The 19,252-nt window shown below is 46.9% G+C and overlaps 1 protein-coding gene across 4 annotated transcripts in view; it reads left to right on the top strand.

Moving 5' to 3' along the window:
• The window catches only part of NOLC1 (nucleolar and coiled-body phosphoprotein 1), a 518,787-nt gene that overhangs the window by 88,254 nt on the left and 411,281 nt on the right, over nt 1-19,252 (top strand). The gene's annotated exons all lie outside the window — the stretch shown is intronic.

Here is a 19,252-nt window from a genome sequence, read left to right as displayed (position 1 = left end):
TGTGTGCTTCTTCTATTATCTGTATGTACAACAAATGCTTTGGAGTACCTTCTGATTAGTGGTAGGGTGGTCAAGAAATTGGCTAAAGAGAACATTAGTATTATCTACTTCAGCCTCTGTTAAGCCTCTGGGGAACCCCTGGACTCTGTGCACACTATATCTCAATTTGATATAGTATATACAAAGCCGGCTTCCTACAATACAGTTATTGGAAATCAACTTGCCCTCCTGTACAGGTTGTTGTCCCTTCTTTTTAAATTATTCTGGGAGATGTTGAAAAAGATCTTCTACCTTGTCCAAGTGAGCTCGATCATATCTTGCCAATAGATCTTGTGTGTTGGAAATCCTCCAGTGGTTGGCTACTTGAACCCCCCCCACCCTATTGCCTGAAGCGTCAGTGAGCTTTGACTCCTTGTCTGGAGAAAATGTGTCCCCAGAAGTTGAGAATTAGCTCTTTTATTAGCATTGGAGGCTACCAAGGAATCTGATGAAATATGTCCTTTAATATAAGCAGGATCTGATGGGGCTGGTTTATATTTTTTGCCAACCCTAGGTGTAAGTATTCAGGCACGAACTGGGTCTTTAAAATTTAGATATTGAAATGCCCTAGTGGTTGTAGAAAGGGTTTTGATTAGAAAAATCATCTTGTGTATGCAGTGGTACCTCATGGTATGCAGCCGCCTTAGGTTCCAATTTATTAAAAGATGTAGTGTTATCTGCCGGAGAAGGTGGTGTCTGATATAAATCCGGATCTCTGTCCTCTTGTGGGTCAATATCATTTGCGTCCCAAGCATGTTGTGTGTTATCATCCCTCCCCTGATCTTCTACATAGGAGTGTGGTGGCCCTAATGGAGCGTCATATATTGAATCTTCTGTCTCAGAGTGTGCATGATGTGGTGAAGTAGGTGTAGGAGGGGGTGGTGGAGGCATTGGACTGGTGGCAGTGTTCTTTCTCCTTTTCTTCCGTGGAGGTGGTTGGCCATCAATATCCTCCTCAAATGAAGTCTTGGATTTAAAATGGGAAGATTTTGCAACAATCCGACTAGTATTAAGTTGAAAATTTATAGTCTTTTGTTTTGGATCGAGCTTCTCCGCCATAGTCTGTAAAATAGTCTCTGGTGCTGAAACAGATTATTTCAAGTCGAATGGGGAAACTTTCTGTGCAGAAGAATGTTTTGATTTCAGTGCCGAAAAGCTTGATGTCGAAGTTGTTGGGACCGAAGCCATCCCAGGTTCAAATGTGAGAAGTCTTTAGGCTTGGCCTTCGGTGCCAAGGCGTGGCATCTTTGACAATCATTCGATGCCGACCATGGCCTGCTGGTAGGGGTGTCCTTATAGCCTTAGTCTCTATTGAAGCGGAATGCTTCCTTGGTCAATGGCCTTTGTACTGACTATGTACTGCGCCAATACTGTGTGTTTTGTCTGCATGCGCTTTTGCACTTCCGACTCTGATCCGGTTTTCGAAATGGATAAGGCCTCCTCCTCTGTCGCAGTAGCCTCATGAAACTTCCTGCAGCTCAATGTCCTGGAGAACGAAGACATCTCAAGATCTTTTCGTTGCATTTCTTTTTGACGTCCCTGACGATCTCATAGCGACTTCTCTGACCGAAACGATGGAGATGCCTCACAGTCCTCTTCATTGTGATCTGGTGATGAACAAAGGTTACGCACAGAGTGGAGGTCTGCGTGTGGGTATTTGGCATGACACCTAGGGAAAAAATGAAAAGGTGTCCGTTCCATCATGCAGGGCATTTCAGTTAAATACCAAAGTGTGGAGGAAAAGGGTGGCCTGATCGGGCAAGGCCTGAAGGCCAAGGTCAGATTACAGCGATCCGACAAAGTTTGCTTTGCATCCCGAGTTCGCAGTATGTGAATGTAGGAAAATGCCACTGTTGGCATGGTTACCCCTTAACCTTTTGCCTTTTATTGTTGCCAGCTTTGATTGAAAATGTGCTGGGACCCTGCTAACCAGGCCCCAGCATCAGTGTTCTTTCCCTAAAACTGTACCTTTGTCTTCACAATTGGCACAGCCCTAGCACAAAGATAAGTCCCTTGTAAATGGTACCCCTGGGACCAAGGGTCCTGTGGCCAGGGAAGGTCTCTAAGGGCTGCATCATTTAATATGCTACCCTGGGGACCACTCACTCACTCAGCACATGCGCACTGCCTCACGGCTTGTGTGTGCTAGTAGGGAGAAAAAGACTAAGTCGATATGGCACTTCCCTCAGAGTGCCATGCCCACAACCCACTGCCTGTGGCATAGGTAAGCCACCCCTTTAGCAGGCCTTACAGCCCCAAGGCAGGGTGCACTATACCACAAGTGAGGGCATAGTTGCATGAGCACTATGCCCCTACAGTGTCTAAGCCAATTCTTAGACATTGTAAGTGCAAGGTAACCAAAAATAGTATATGGTCTGGGAGTCTGCCAAACACAAACTCCACTGTTCCATAATGGCTACACTGATTTGTTATCAAACTTCTCAGCACAATAAATCCACACTGATGCCAGTGCGTGGTTTATTGAGAAATGCACACACAGGGCACCTAAGATCCCCCTGCATGCAAGCCCAACTGCTAGTGCTAGGCTGACTGGTCTCTGCCAGCCTGCCACTTCCAGACCAGTTTCTGGCCACATGGGGTGAGTGCCTTTGTGCACTCTGTGACCAGGAACAAAGCCTGCCCTGGGAGGAGGTGCTTCACACCTCCCCCTGCTGGAACTGTAACACCTGGCAGTGAGCCTCAAAGGCTAAAGCCTGGTGTTACAACGCCCCATGGCACTCAAGCTAGTGGAGATGCCCTCCTTCCAGATACAGCACCCACTTTTGGTGGCAAGTCCGGGGAGATAATGAGAAAAACAAGGAGTCGCCACACCTCAGCCAGGTCCACCCCTAAGATTCCTGATGGACCTACAAAGGAGGACTGCTGACCTGAAAACCCCCGCAGAGAAGGAAGATGACAGCTACTTTGGCCCCAGCCCTACTGGCCGGTCTCCTGATTCAAAGAACCTGCACCAGCCACGCATCCTGTGGGCCCAGCGACCCCTGCCGACTTGGAGGACTGCTCTGCAACTACAAAGGACCAAGAAACTCCAGTGGACAGCGGCCCTGCCTAAACAAGCAAGAAGAAACCATCTTTAAAGGGACTCTCACCTCACTCCAGAAGCGCGAGTCCCCACCACTCTGCACCCGACACCCCTGGCCTGTGTCCAGAGAAACCAACGACCCAGAGAGGATCCCCAGGCGACTGAAGACGTGTCCACCCTGGTCTAACCTCTCTGCATCCCCATGACAACACCTGCAGAGGGAATCCTGAGGACCCCCCTGATTGTGACTACCTGGTACAAAGAAACCTGACGCCTGGATGAAGCACTGCACCCGCAGCCCCCAGGCCCATGAAGAACCAACCACCGGTGCAGCAGTGACCAGCAGGCGGCCCTCACCCTTGCCTAGTCAGTGGCTGGCCCGAGACGACCCCCGGGTCCCTCCATTGATTTCTATTACAAACGTGACGCCTTGTTTACTCACTGCACCCGGCCTCCCCAGTGCGGCTTAGGGTGTACTTTGTGTGCCTACTTGCCCCCCGTGTTCTACTAATCCCTCTGGTCTGCTCCCCGAGGACATAGGTACTTACCTGCCAGCAGACTAGAACTGGAGCACCCCTTGTCTCCATAGGTGTTATTTTGGCCCCTCTTTGAACTCTGCACCTGACTGGCCCTGTGTTGCTGGTGCTGGGTGTTTGGGGTTGACCCGAACCCACAACGATGGGCTGCCTATGTCCCAGAGACTGAACTTGTAAGTGCGTTATTTACCGTATTAACCAACCTGTACTCAGCCCGCCCCTCCTCCCAGGAACTGTTGAATTTTGCACTGTCTACTTTTGAAATAGCTTATTGCCATTTTATGCCAAACTGTGTGCATTACTGGTTTGATTCAAAGTCCTATCTATACCTATCCAAGTCCCTTACATTTAATGTACTTACTTGCAATCTGAATCTTGTGGTTCTAAAATAAATTAAGGAAATATTTTTTCTATACAAAAACCTATTGGCCTGGAGTAAGTCTTTGAGTGTGTGTTCCTCATTTATTGCCTGTGTGTGTGTGTGTACAACAAATGCTTAAAACTACGCTCTGATATGCCTAACTGCTTGACCACACTACCACAAATAGAGCATTAATATTATCTATTATTGCCTCTGTCAAGCCTCTTGGGGAACCCCTGGACTCTGTGCACACTATGTCTCACTTTAAGATAGTATATTCAGAGCCAGCTTCTTACATTGAATGAAACACAATTGAAATAAATACTGGCAGGTATCGAAATTGTGAAGGGGCTCAAAGCGGTATCAACCTGGAGCACTGAAGAACACATCTGAACCTGATGGCAGAAAGAAAACAATGTGGTTGATGCCCATGTGTAGTATCATCGAATGGATGGGTCACTTTACCTCGTGACTATGACCACTTCTTCGAAGAAAAACAACTTGTACGCATCCTGATCCAGCACGAGACGGCAGAAGTATGCAGAGCATGTGTGTAAGGAAATGCCTCCTTGGCATGGTTACCCCCTGACTTTTTGACTTTGCTGATGCCAAGTTATGATTTGAAAGTGTGCTGGGACCCTGCTAACCAGGCCCCAGCACCAGTGTTCTTTCCCTAAACTGTACCTTTGTCTCCACAACTGGCACAACCCTGGCACCCGTGTAAGTGCCTTGTAACAGAGACCTTCCCTGGCATCAGGGCCCTTGGTACCAAAGTGCTGCAGCATGTCTTATGCCACCCTAGGGACCCCTCATTCAGCACATACACACTGCTTCCCAGCTTGTGTGTGCTGGTGGGGATAAAATGACTAAGTCGACATGGCACTCCCCTCAGAGTGCCATGCCAACCTCACACTGCCTGTGGCATAGGTAAGTCACCCCTCTAGCAGGCCTTACAGCCCTACTGCTTCTCACCTCCCACTGCAGGAACTGTAACCCCTGGTGGTGAGCCTCATAGGCTCACCCCCTTTGTTACAGCGCCACAGGGCATCCCAGCTAGTGGAGATGCCCGCCCCTCCGGCCACTGCCCCCACTTTTGGTGGCAAAGCTGGAGGAGATAATGAGGAAAGCAAGGAGGAGTCACCCCCGTCAGGACAGCCCCTAAGGTGTCCTGAGGTGACTCTTACTTTTAGAAATCCTCCATCTTGTAGAAGGAGGATTCCCCCATAGGATTAGGGATGTGCCCCCCTCCCCACAGGGAGGAGGCACAAAAAGGGTTTAGCCACCCTCAAGGACAGTAGCCATTGGCTACTGCCCTCCCAGACCTAAACACACCCCTAAATTCAGTATTTAGGGACTCCCAGAACCGAGGAAGAGAGATTCCTGCATCCTAAAGGAGGACTGCTGACCTGAAGCCCTGCAGTGAAGACTGAGACGACAACTGATTTGTCCCCACCGTCCTGTCTCCCTATTTCGAAGAAAACTGCAACAGCAACGCATCCAACAGGGTCCAGCGACCTCTGAAGCCTGAGGACTACCGTGCATCCAAAGGACCAAGAAGCTTCCGAGAACAGCGGCCCTGTTCAACAAACTGCAACAAAGAAGCAACTTTAAAGACCCCACGTTTCCCCCCGGAAGCGTGAGACTTTCCACTCTACACCCGACGCCCCCGGCTCGACCTGCGGAAAACTAACACTATAGGGAGGACTCCCCGGTGACTGCGAGCCTGTGGGTAGCCAGAGTTGACCCCCTTGAGCCCACACAGCGATGCCCCAGAGGAAATCCAGAGGCTCCCCCTGACCGCGACTGCCTGTAACAAGGAACCTGACACCTGGAACCAGTACTGCACCCGCAGCCCCCAGGACCTGAAGGAACCGAACTTCAGTGCAGGAGCTACCCCCAGGTGACCCTCTGCCTAGCCCTGGTGGTGGGTACCCCGAGGAGCCCCTATTGTGCCTGCCTGCATCGTTGAAGACACCCCGGGTCGCCCCATTGATTCCTATCAGAATCCCGATGCCTGTTTGCACTCTGCAACCGGCCGCTCCTGTGCCGCTGAGGGTGTACCTTCTGTGCCTGCTTGTGTTCCCCCCGTGCCCTACAAAACCCCCCTGGTCTGCCCTCCGAGGACGCGGGTACTTACCTGCTGGCAGACTGAAACCGGGGCACCCCTATTTCCATTGAAGCCTATGTGTTTTGGGCACCACTTTGACCTCTAAACCTGACCGGCCCTGAGCTACAGGTGTGGTAAATTTGGGGTTGCCTTGAACCCCCAACTTGGGCTACCTTGGACCCAACTTTGAGCCCTGTAAGTGTTTTACTTACCTGTGAACTTAACAATTACTTACCTCCCCCAGGAACTGTTGATTTGTGCACTGTTCACTTTTAAAATAGCTTATTGCCATTTTTGCCAAGACTCTACATGATATTGTGATTATTCAAAGTTCCTAGAGTTCCTAAGTGAAATACCTTACATTTAAAGTATTGTTTGTAAATCCTGAACCTGTGGTTCTTAAAATAAACTAAGAAAATATATTTTTCTATATAAAAACCTATTGGCCTGGAATTGTCTGAGTGTGTTCCTCATTTATTGCCTGTGTGTGTACAACAAATGCTTAACACTGCTCTCTGATAAGCTTACTGCTCGACCACACTACCACAAAATAGAGCATTAGAATGATCTTTTTGCCACTATCTTACCTCTAAGGCGAACCCTTGGACTCTGTGCACACTATTTCTTACTTTGAAATAGTATACACAGAGCCAACTTCCTACAATGTGTATCTACAGCTACACATGCCATCAAACATATTTTTGCTTTTTGACAAAGTTTGTTACAATGGTGAGGGTCCGGCACCTTCAATAACAATAAAGTTTTAAAAAAGCCATGTTAAAACGAGACATGCATTGCCAAAACCAAACAACTAACTAACAACCAGTATCAGACCTAGTGCCTTTGTTAATGCTTGTTTATTTTACTGTTTCCCATAACCTTGTTGAAAGTGGTTATACTGATTTTCCAATATAGAAGCATGCATCAACACATTTTACTAGATGATGCTTCAAAGAAATGGTATCTAAAATTTCACCCTTGCTTAGCAAAACATTTTGTTTTCCCAGCTGCATTTGTTGTGAAAATTTTTATATTGAAAACAAAGAATCATCAGCCTTCCTTTCAAGCTTCTGCAAATATTTGCATCCAATCAGACAGCATTCTGGTAACATCATACGTAGCCTCCTATTGCCTACCTTTGCTAACCAGTGTACAAATTTTTGGGTCAAGCGAGCAAGCGCTTTGACCTGTTGTAAGTATTGTGGGCTTTTAGCCACGGCCATCACTTTCACTTGTGTGTGGGCTTGCCTTTAAAACAAATCACTTGATATCATTGGTAAATGCTATACATTTGTCCCGCCTTAAGTCTGTTTTTGTCACACCTTGCAGACTCCCCCCTGTTACCTGGATTATTGCATGGTTGCCAATTATGTCAGCATGAGTGAACTATTTTTTCCTTTGTCTCTCCCATTCATGTTGAATGGCTGCCATGGCGCTCACAGCATGAACAGGCACAACACTGTTAACTCGATCGGCGGTATTGGAGCCCTGGTCACAATGTTCAGTTACCTCATCAGAGTCCATTCTTGTTAAGTAAAACAGAAATCCTGAAAGTGAAAGCGGCTCTCCTGACACAGCGGGAGAGCATATACTACAATATTCACTGCACTCTGAAAAACTCGACCCTTAATGGTTTGCAGGGCATTATTTTAACAAACTATTTTTGCTCATACCTCAGCCTGTGGTGATCCTAGGACAATGGGACCACCACCAAAAACAGCCATGACAACATGCTCTTTCTGTCTACATCATATTTGGGTCCCCACACTAGGTTGGAGGGGACCCTATAACAACTCCTCCCACCATTCACAATCTGTTTAACCTTTCTCATGGCTGGAACTTATGTTTTACAGTTGGCAAAAGCTTGTGTTTTAAGGGCCTTTTTTCTAATATCATTGCTATAGGCCTGCTACCTCTGAATATATGTAATACAATATGCTCTCTAGGGGCTAAATATGTGGTTACTGTAGGAAAGTGCCCTCTTTCTTGGCATGGTTACCTTCAGTTTCTGCCTGGTGTCAGTATGTTGGACTGTGTTTGTGTTTACTGGGTTCCTGCTAACCAGGACCCCAGCAACTTTGCCCTCTCCTTTAAATTGTACCCCCCCCCCCATAATTGGCCTACAGCCCCCCCCCCCATAAGTCCCTAGTAAATGGTACCTATTTACCCAGGGTATTGGAGTTCCAGGGGATCCCTATGGGCTGCAGCAGTTATTCTGCCACCCATAGGGAGCCCATGCAAAGGATTGAGTAGGCCTGCCATTGCAGTCTGCGTAAACCGGGTGCATGCACCTGTTTTCACTACAGGTCACTGCAAGTCACCCCTATGGTAGGTCCTCTGAGCCCAGAGGGCAGGGTGCAGGTACCTGTGTGTGAGGGTACCCCTGCACTAACAGAGGTGCCCCCACAAACTCCAGCACCATTTTACTGCACTTCGTGAGTGCGGGGACACAATTTTATATATGTACTGGACATAGGTCACTACCTATGTCCAGCTACATAATGCTAACTCCGAACCTGGGGATGTTTGGTATCAAACATGTTGGAATCATACCCCAATACTATTGTAAGTATGATTCCATGCACTGTGGGGGGCTCCTTAGAGGATCCGCAGACTTGCTACCGCCAGTCTTACAGGGTTTCTCGGGCAGCCCAGTTGTTGCCACCCCTCAGACAGGTTTCTTCCCTCCTGCTGCTTGATCTGATCAAGCCCAGGAAGGCAGAACAAAGGATTTCCTTTGGGAGCGGGAGTTGACACTCTCTCCCTTTGGAAATAGGTGTGACTGGCGTAGGAGGGGTAGCCTCCCCAAGCCACTGCTTTGCTTTGAAGGGCACATTTGGTGCCCTCTGTGCATTAACTAGTCCACACCAGTTCAGGGACCCCCAGTCCTTGCTCTGGCATGGAACTGGACAATGGAAAGGGGAGTGACCACTCCCCTGTTCATCAGCACCCTTGGGGTGGTGCCTAGAGCTCCTCCAGATAATCTCTGGGTTCTGTCATCTTGTTTCCAAGGTTAGCAGGGAACACCGGGAGCATGTGAGTGGCCAGGTAAGTGACGTAAGAGCCCCCTCAAATGAAGTCTGGTTACCTGGATAGGGGACCAATCCCCCTTTCAGGGCTAATCTGGTACAGACTTCTAGTTGCAGATTCCTTACCTTAGAATTTCCCCCAGGCGTCAGACTGGATCCGGAGATTTTTCTTGGAGCTATACCCTTGCGCGCGGGAAGGTGGTGCCGGTTGACTTCGTGGGCGGCGTTGGTGTTGCAGTCGCCGTGATAACGTTGGGAGTAGTAGATAGACGCCGGCTTCGGGCAGTGACGTCCGTTCTTTTCTTTCCGTGCCACGCGTGGATCCAGAGAGGGCTACCCTGGCCTGTTTTTAACCGATTTCGACCGTTTTGTCGACTTTTCTAGTGAGATATTTGGTGTGTTGAGGATGTCCTGGAAGACTGGTTTTAAGCCGTGCGAGGACTGTCACCGAATGATGTCGGTCACGGATCTGCCTCAGGTTTGTTTGTGGTGCCTCAAGTGCGACCACGACCCGAAGTCGTGCTCCAATTGCCGGGCCATGCACCCGAAGGCCTTGAGAGAGCGGTCCCTCCAACTCATGGCGGCTCGGCAGTCGACTCCCTGTAAGCCCCTGTCTCGATCGAGGTGAAGGTCTCTAGACCGTTGGCGGAGCCATCACCACTCACCGTCTTAAAATCTCAGGGTGCAGGTAAGAAAAAGAAGACGTCGAAGAGGGCCCATCGCTCTCCGACTTCACCCCACTACTCGGCTGATGCGATGTGGGAGGAGCTGAGTTTGCCGGAGCGATCCCTGCCCAACTTAAAGAATTCTGAGGCCATGCGCCTCATCTTTGGGTGGACCGACCCCCGATACGGCGCCTTCAGGCCCATGGGGTTCAGTGTCGACGCTCCTGAGGTTGGTAGTGCCCACTATCAATGGCGACCCGATCCTTATCCCTGATGAGTTGGAGCAGCGTCAGCCGACACCGCCTTTGTCTTTGATGGGGCCTATTAACCCCAAGACAGATTCGGACCCTTTTTCCTATGGGTACGAAATCGGGAAAACATTGTAGGGGTCCCTGGACTCTTATGAATACCAGGATTACCCACCTTTTGGACTGGGCACAGGAATTGGGCGACACCAGTTGTCTGGCTATTCCTCCAGGTGCTGGCATGCTGTGCTGGAAGAATTTCTGTGGTGATTTGTGGCTCGTAATCAGGTGGTTGGGTTTTTGTTGGGCTGGTGGTGGAACCGCCTGTTTCCCGCTCTCCAGGGTCCTTGTGGTCTCGGATTTTTGGCAGTCTTCACTGTTACTCTTAATATAGTGGTTGGATGACTGCCAATATGGCGGTCTTTTCACCAAAGTCATGATGAGGCCCTATATCTCATTTTGATAAAGGATATACAGAGCCAGCATCCTACAGTGTGTACTCTGAGTAATTTGTGGTTTAGTATTTGCCCAAAGTGGAAAGGAACATGCACATGCCACTCCAAACCAAGAAAAAAAAGTAATTAAAGTGCAGTATCTCAGTGGACATACACCAAGTAGAAGGCTGACAGAAACCTGATATGAGTTTATAGCTGGTACATAACCCAGAAAATATTGCGAAAAGGGGCATGTATAAATGGAAGAATTATTGAAAAGAAAACGTAATCCACGAGTACCCTTGAAACTGTTGTGTAAAAAAATAAATAAATAAAAAGGAAGAAAATCTTGCAGGTATGCAGTAATTCCCCTGCAACAAAGTTCATAAGATAGTACCTTGGTAATCTCCATAAAGGAGGAAGTATGTGTCACCAGGAACTGGGACAATTTCTTCTTCTTAGGAAGCCAGAAAGAATTGCTTGATTTTGTGCCTGTACCACCAGACTGGAAATTAACCCGAAATCAAAAGGTAGTGTTCCTAAAAGCACGAATATTGTAATCCAGGTTAGGCCTAATGTGTCTTAGTAAACAGACACCTTGTGTAAAATATAAAACAAAAAAAACATAATTCTGGTCGAAGTTGTAGTTATGTAGTTGCTTTAAAGTACAAGTTGAGGGTGTGGTAATAACTACTGTGCTGATCACTGCATAAACAGTGACTTGTCAGTCTTTGTGTAAATATTAGTATCAGGAGGGCCATGAGTAAACCTTGACTGTAATGACTAGTTCTACAACATGCTAATCATGTCTAAAATACATTGTATTTGTGATACACACAAATATCACTAGCCAACAAAAAAAATGATTTCACTGACCCGAGATGTCCATGGTCGACCTGTCAATTTGATAAAGTCTCAATACAGTGTTTCACCACGAATGCTAATGTAGCGTGTTGCTTAGAAATGGAAAACATATTAACCAGGTAGCTGGATAGAACTAGAAGCAAGTCCGGCCATATTGGAAATTACCTCAGGTAGTAATGCATCTTTTAGTATTGGCATTCAAAATATACTAATCTGTTATAAATGTGGTTATTCATAAACCAGAGGAAACATTGGGATTAAATGAACCTCAAATGTCGAACTATGATGATAAAAACAGAAGCTGAATGTAAGATAAAAGGTAGAGATGACTTGGTAAGTAATGCTGTCATTTGAAAACGCACACTATTTGTTTGATGTAAGCAAAATAGAAGGCCCATGATGAAATGTATCAATATTGAAAAAGAAGGAAATAAAGTAGTGAGTTAGTAGGAAATGGGTATTGAAAAAAAAAATATTGTGTGCCCCTAATGGAACCAGATGACCACAGATTATGTACCATGTATTGAGCATACTATGTAATATTAATGTTTTTGGTTAGTATAAAGATATATTGACTCTTAACTTTGAAAAGAATTGTAACAAGAAAGGTTTTTGAGACACAGCTTAGTAGGCTAAGACATGTTATGACCTGTAGTTCTGTCTTATTCTGATTGAGCTTTGAAATGAGCACTAGAGAAGTTGTGATGGAGTATACAATGTTGTGATTAGTGTTACTTTTTTTTTTAACCACTTCGCTGCCAGGCCTTTTCCCCCTCCTGTGCCAGGCCTTTTTTTGCCTATTTGGGGCAGTTCGCGCTTAGGCCCGCATAACTTTTTGTCCACATAAGCTAACCAAGCCAAATTTGCGTCCTTTTTTTCCAACATCCTAGGGATTCTGGAGGTACCCAGACTTTGTGGGTTCCCCTGAAAGAGGCCAAGAAATTGGCCAAAATACAGGGAAAATTTTGTTTTTTTCAAAAAAATTGGAAAAAGTGGCTGCAGAAGAAGGCTTGTGGTTTTTCCCCTGAAAATGGCATTTTTCTGGGACATACCCCATTTTTGCAATTTTTTGTGCTTTCTGCCTCCTTCCAGTCAGTGACAGAAATGGGCATGAAACCAATGCTGGATCCCAGAAACCTAAACATTTCTGAAACCTAGACAAAATTCTGAATTCAGCAAGGGGTCATTTGTGTAGATCCTACAAGGGTTTCCTACAGAAAATAACAACTGAAAAAGAAAAATATTGAAATTTAGGTGAAAAAAACATAAATGTTTCTCTACGTTTTACTCTGTAACTTTTCCCTGCAATGTCAGATTATCGAAAGCAATATACCGTTACGTCTGCTGGACTCCTCTGGTTGCGGGGATATATAGGGCTTGTAGGTTCATCAAGAACCCGAGGAACCCAGAGCCAATAAATGAGCTGCACCCTGACGTGCGTTTTCATTCTATAACGGGTATACAGCCATTCATTTGCTGAAATATAAAGAGTAAAAAATTGCTATCAAGAAAACCTTTGTATTTCCAAAAAGGGCACAAGATAAGGTGTTGAGGAGCAGTGGTTATTTGCACATCTCTGAATTCCGGGGTGACCATACTAGCATGTGAATTACAGGGCTTTTCTCAAATAGATGTCTTTTTTACACACACTCCTATATTTGGAAGGAAAAAATGTAGAGAAAGACAAGGGGCAATAACACTTGTTTTGCTAATCTATGTTCCCCCAAGTCTCCCGATAAAAATGATACCTCACTTGTGTGGGTAGGCCTAGCGCCCGCGACAGGAAACGCCCCAAAGCGCAACGTGGACACATCCAAATTTTTGGAAGACAACAGAGGTGTTTTTTGCGAAGTGCCTACCTGTAGATTTTGGCCTCTAGCTCAGCCGGCACCTAGGGAAACCTACCAAACCTGTGCATTTCTGAAAACTAGAGACCTAGGGGAATCCAAGGAGGGGTGACTTGCGGGGCTCGGACCAGGTTCTGTTACCCAGAATCCTTTGCAAATCTCAAAATTTGGCTAAAAAAACACATGTTCCTCACATTTCTGTGGCAGAAAGTTCTGGAATCTGAGAGGAGCTACAAATTTCCTTCCACCCAGCGTTCCCCCAAGTCTCCCGATAAAAATGATACCTCACTTGCGTGGGTAGGCCTAGCGCCGGCGACAGGAAATGGCCCAAAACACAACCTGGACACATCACATTTTTTCATAGAAAACAGGGCCTACCTGTGGATTTTGGCCTCTAGCTCAGCCGGCACCTGGGGAAACCTAGCAAACCAGCGCATTTTTGAAAACTAGAAACCCAGGGGAATCCAAGATGGGGTGAATTGTGGGGCTCTGACCAGGTTCTGTTACCCAGAATCCTTTGCAAACCTCAAATTTTGGCTAAAAAACATGTTTTCCTCACATTTCAGTGACAAAGTTCTGGAATCTGAGAGGAGCCACAAATTTCCTTCCACCTAGCGTTCCCCCAAGTCTCCCGATAAAAATGATACCTCACTGGTGTGGGTAGGCCTAGCGCCCGCGACAGGAAATGGCCCAAAACACAACGTGGACACATCACATTTTTTCATAGAAAACAGTGCCTACCTGTGGATTTTGGCCTCTAGCTCAGCCGGGCCCAGGGGGGGGCAGAAATGGCCTAAAATAAATTTGTCCCCCACCCCCAACCCCCCCGCCCCCCCGGGAGCGACCCTTGCCTATGGGGTCGTCCCCCCTTGCGTGACATTGGTGCCAAAAAAAAAATCCCCGGTGCCTAGTGGTTTCTGCCCCCCTTGGGGGCAGATTGACCTACAATCGGCCAATCTGCCCCCAAGGGGGGCAGAAATGGTCTAAATACAATTTGCCCCCCAGGGGAGCGACCCTTGCCTAATGGGTCGCTCCCCATCTCTACAAAAACAAACAAACAAACAAAAAAAAAACTACAAAAAAAACAATTTGCCCTGGCGCCTAGAGGTTTCTGCCCCCCCCGGGGGCAGATCGGCCTAATACCAATAGGCCGATCTGCCCCCAGGGGGGGCAGAAATGGCCTAAAATAAATTTGCCCCCCCAACCCCCCCGGGGAGCGACCCTTGCCTGCAAGGTCGCTCCCCTTGCGTGACGGCGCAAAAAAAAGATCCCTGGTGCCTAGTGGTTTCTGCCCCCCTTGGGGGCAGATTGACCTACAATCGGCCAATCTGCCCCCAAAGGGGGCAGAAATGGTCTAAATACAATTTGCCCCCCAGGGGAGCGACCCTTGCCTAATGCGTCGCTCCCCATCTCTAAAAAAACAAACAAACAAAAAAAAAACCCACACAAAAACTATTTGCCCAGGCGCCTAGAGGTTTCTGCCCCCCCTGTGGGCAGATCGGCCTAATACTAATAGGCCGATCTGCCCCCAGGGGGGGCAGAAATGGCCTAAAATAAATTTGCCCCCCTCACCCCCCCCCGGGGAGCGACCCTTGCCTACAAGGTCGCTCCCCTTGCGTGACGGCACAAAAAAAAGATCCCTGGTGCCTAGTGGTTTCTGCCCCCCTTGGGGGCAGATTGACCTAAAATCGGCCGATCTGCCCCCAAAGCGGGCAGAAATGGCCTAAATACAATTTGCCCCTCCAGGGGAGCGACCCTTGCCTAAGGGGACGCTCCCCATCTGTAAAACACAACAACAACAAAAATCCCTGGTGCCTAGTGGTTTCTGCCCCCCGTGGGGGCAGATCGGCCTAATAAAAATAGGCTGATCTACCCCCATGGGGGGCAGAAATGGCCTAAAATAAATTTGCCCCCCATGGGAACGACCCTTGCCTAAGGGGTCGCTCCCCTTACGTGAAAAACAAACAAACAAACAAAAAAAACTCCCTGGTGTCTAGTGGTTTCTGCCCCCCTTGGGGGCAGATTGGCCTCATAAAAATAAGCCAATCTGCCCACAAAGGGGGCAGAAATGGCCTAAATATAATTTCCCCCCTATGGGAGCGACCCTTGCCTAAGGGGTCGCATCCCACACCTAAAACACAAAAGAAAACAAATAAAAAAAAAAAGGATCCCTGGTGTCTAGAGGTTTCTGCCCCCAGGGGGGGCAGAAAAGGCCTTAAAAAAAATGACCCCCTGGGAGCGACCCTTGCCCAAGGGGTCGCTCCCTTCTGTCAATTACATCTAAAAAAAAAAAAAAAATCCCTGGTGTCTAGTGGAGTTTCAAAAGCCGGATTGCAAGCAATCCGGCTTTTGAAACCCTCGGAGAGACTTCAAAGGGAAGGAAACTCCTCCCTCCGGAAGGTTGTGTGATTGTCAGCGCGCGCTCGCGCGCTGACGTCACAGGGGGGGGTGGGGGGGGGGGGTCAGGGGTTGAAGGGGAAGGGATTCCCCTGTCAGCCCTGACCTAGGGGGGTGGGGGGGCGGCCCTCGGGAGGAGCGCTAGCGCTTCTCCCGAGGGCAGCATTCAGGACGTAATGGTTACGTCCATGGCGCCACATGGGCGCTGCCATGGACGTAACCATTACGTCCGTGGCGGGGAAGGGGTTAAACAAGATCAATGCTCAAAGGTTATCGCATTTTACATCCTACAAACGTTTAATACATTCTAAAAGCTGCCATTAACGTATTGAAACCAACAAATCCATATAATGTGCTTTTCAGAACACTCCATATGTTGTGAAATTGCTTTACTGACAACGATCTACTAGATTGTCAAAAAGATATGTAACTCCCTGTCTTAGCTAAGACCTTGTCCACTGCTCTAAGTTTAATGATCCAATCTGTCTTCAGTTTCCGTAATGTCAGATCTTTATCTACCCTCTTGACTGCACTGAATGTGTTAAACAGCATTGAATCTTAAATTAATCAATTAATTTGTTGTATGTCTGGTATTAAAATGAACTGCTAACAAATAGGGTTTGTCATTTTTCATTATTGGTCTTCAATTCTTTCCTTCAGTGGCCAAATTATACTACCTATGTATAACTTTTGATAGACAAATTTAATCCAATAGACTGCAAATTTTGTGTTAGTTAACTGTTGAAGGTGGCGTATTATATTAGTGTTGTATTGAAAACTCTGTCCTGTATTCTGCATATTGACAGATATTACAAAGGCAGCACTTGTACAAGCCTTTTAGTGGTTGTGGCAATCACATTTGTCTTGGTTTTGTAATCTAGGGATCCATAGAACTTTGGCAAAGTATATTACTTATAGGTCTTCCCCTTTTACACATAATGACGGGTTTCTTAGAGATAATACACTTTAGTGTTTTGTCCAGATGGAAAAAAAACAATGTTTGTATATAATTCTGTGTAGAGGATGCCTGAAACAATTTCATGGTGTACTGAGTGAAATCCTTTGGTTTCCGTTTTTTTTTTTTGTGTGCTTTTGTTAGTAGTTTGTTAGTTTTCAATAATCTTTGTCTTGCTTTATGAAGAGCATCATGAGGGTAGCCTCTTGCATGCAAATCTTTTCTCCAGTGCTTGAGGTTCTTGCAAGAATGTCTGATCATTGCTACAGTTCTGTCTGATGTATCATTTCCCCATGTGGCATGGCATGTGCCTGAGGGTGCACTTGTTGGATGTAGAATGCAGACTTAAGGAATGGTGTGTTTCATGTCTGATCATTGTGGAATTTAGATACAGGTTTAATTCCTATCCCAGAATACCTTATATCTGTTTTTCCAAAAACCCACAAACCAGGGCAGGAGAGCAGCATTTGAGCTTGTCAGGAAAGGCCTGGGTCTTCATTGTTAATGTGCCACACCATAAGATGTAGTATGCTTTCCAGTATCATTCTGTGAAGGTTCCTGGAAGGATCCACTAGAATATCTAGATATAGGGAAAGATAGTTTATATAACCCCAAGAATGTGCCATCAGCAGTGGATACCACACTTGAGACCTTCATACTGGGGTCACCGCAACCAGATCCACCTGTTACCTCCTTGCTTGTGTGAATGTGCAGTGTTATTGAGAAGGCAGGAAAAGTGCGTCCTGACTCCCTTGTCCGGTCTTTGAGGAAGGCATCTGTTGCTGATGCCTTCGGATCCTGTCCCAACTGCAGTATTGGTCCAGTTGTGATGCAAATATTTGTCATGAATGAGCCCCATCTGTCATATCAAATTGGACATCCTCTGGTCTAGTTTTCAGAGGCTTGTCTTGTGTGTGATGCCAGTGTGCCAGCCTGCCACCCAGTTGGATGTCCCTTTAAGGTAATCAATTGTCACAGAAATCTGGTTCTCCAGGGAGTGATCACGGATGTTCTTAGCCAGGTCAGAGAGGTTTCTGGGTTCTCGTCCTGCTTAGGTGGTTGATACATCAAAGTGATGCTATGTTAACCATCTTGAGAATAACCATACATTGTATCCTGCCTTCCGTCTAGCATTGCTCTATGAAGGATCCCACAAGCAGTCCTAGGTCTGGATGGGATCTGAAAATCGTTCTCCCATTCCAGGCACCACGTAGGAAAGCTACTAGCTTTTCTGCTTAGCCTCATCCAAGAGGGTAACCATCTGCCAGTATTGGAGGCCCTTTGTAAGATGTAAGGCTTTCAGGACAGTTGCCTCAAAGTGTTTTACCCATTCTGCGTCTGTGGGAAAATGTGTTCGTAGATATGGCCCTCAGACATTACAGGGTCCTGTAGTGGAGCAGGCCCAGGAAGATGGTTTGTGTTAACAATGATGGTAGCCCCACCTTATTTACAGTATGGTGCAGGGGTATGTTGGGTAGGTTTGTCCTGCTTAGCTAGTACCCTGATCTTTGCCATCTTAGACAAGTTGGGAAGAGAAGAACTGCTTGACAGTTTAGTGTCATTTTAGCCTGGGAGATTGGGGGTGTACAGTGTCTTCTCGGTCCACATTTTTGGATGTATGGTTGGTGGGATCTGTCCTGTGGGGGAGCGCTGTTTCCAGAGTTTTATCATCAGAGGAGGTGGTGGCTCGGTCTGTCCTGCTTCATATTCCTGTCTGAGTCCCCTTGAGAATCATCTTTGTCTAGGTATTCCAGATGTAGTGCAATAAAGACCATGGGACGAGAAGCAGTTCAATATGGGCTCCTGGTGTAGGGGACATAGTAAAAGGCCCTAATCTGGGGTAGAAGAACCGGACAAACAAAGCTCTCTTGAGCCTAATGAAGGCATTGAGGTTGACTCTGTACTCCTATTTCCTGTTTTTCCTCACCTTGGAGGGTGCAGATTAGACATTGCCTTATCTTGGGTGACAGCAGAGGTTCCTGGCTGGCATTTCCTCCAGGAGAAGGGTTCAAAGCACTTATATGCCATTCACATAATTTCCTTCCTGAAGGGAGCCATGGCATCTGATTGTTTATAAAGGCATCTACAGCTTTGCTGCAAAACTCTTAGTCAAAAGGGACGTAGGAGACCTATTCCACTTATATGTAGGAGGCTTCTGAGCTCTGTATACGGTGAGCTTTAAGGTTTTGAAATTGGGGAGGGATGGGAAGTGGTAATTTTGTACGCCTGTTGGGTTTGATTATCTGATCTGTTGCCCTTGACATCAAATGCCCTTAACAATGTGACCTTCTAGGCCCTTAGAAACAGTAAAGTGTCTGTGTTGAGAAATGAGAATACAGACCTTTGTGGGTTGTTCACACTCCTGGTGGGTGGGTTTGATATTAAAATGAGGTGCCACTGTTGGGAATGCTGCTCCGTCTCCATTGAAGTTCAAAGGAGCTTCTGTTCCCCGACTATGTTGGGGAAGGCTGAGACTGGGTGTCTCTCGTAAAAATCTTTGGTGGAGCACAGGTGCCCTTTTGCAACTTTTGGACTGCCCCGCTCTCCATTCAACCTGGTACATGAACAAATGCAATCATTTAAGAAGCTCTGAGTATTCTTGCTGTGTGACCTGTGAAGAAGCAAGCGGGTTAAAAACACACTACCACAAATATCATAAAAGCTTTAATAAATCAGAAGCATTCTGGCCCCAATAAAGGAGGCCTGAGAGCACTTGGGCTGCCGCAGCAG

The sequence above is a fragment of the Pleurodeles waltl genome, chromosome 6 (assembly GCF_031143425.1).
Source record: "Pleurodeles waltl isolate 20211129_DDA chromosome 6, aPleWal1.hap1.20221129, whole genome shotgun sequence".
In the NCBI taxonomy this organism is placed as follows: Eukaryota; Metazoa; Chordata; class Amphibia; order Caudata; family Salamandridae; genus Pleurodeles; species Pleurodeles waltl.
The sequence above is the reverse complement of the archived record's forward strand: the minus strand, read 5'-3'. Positions and strand labels throughout refer to the sequence as shown.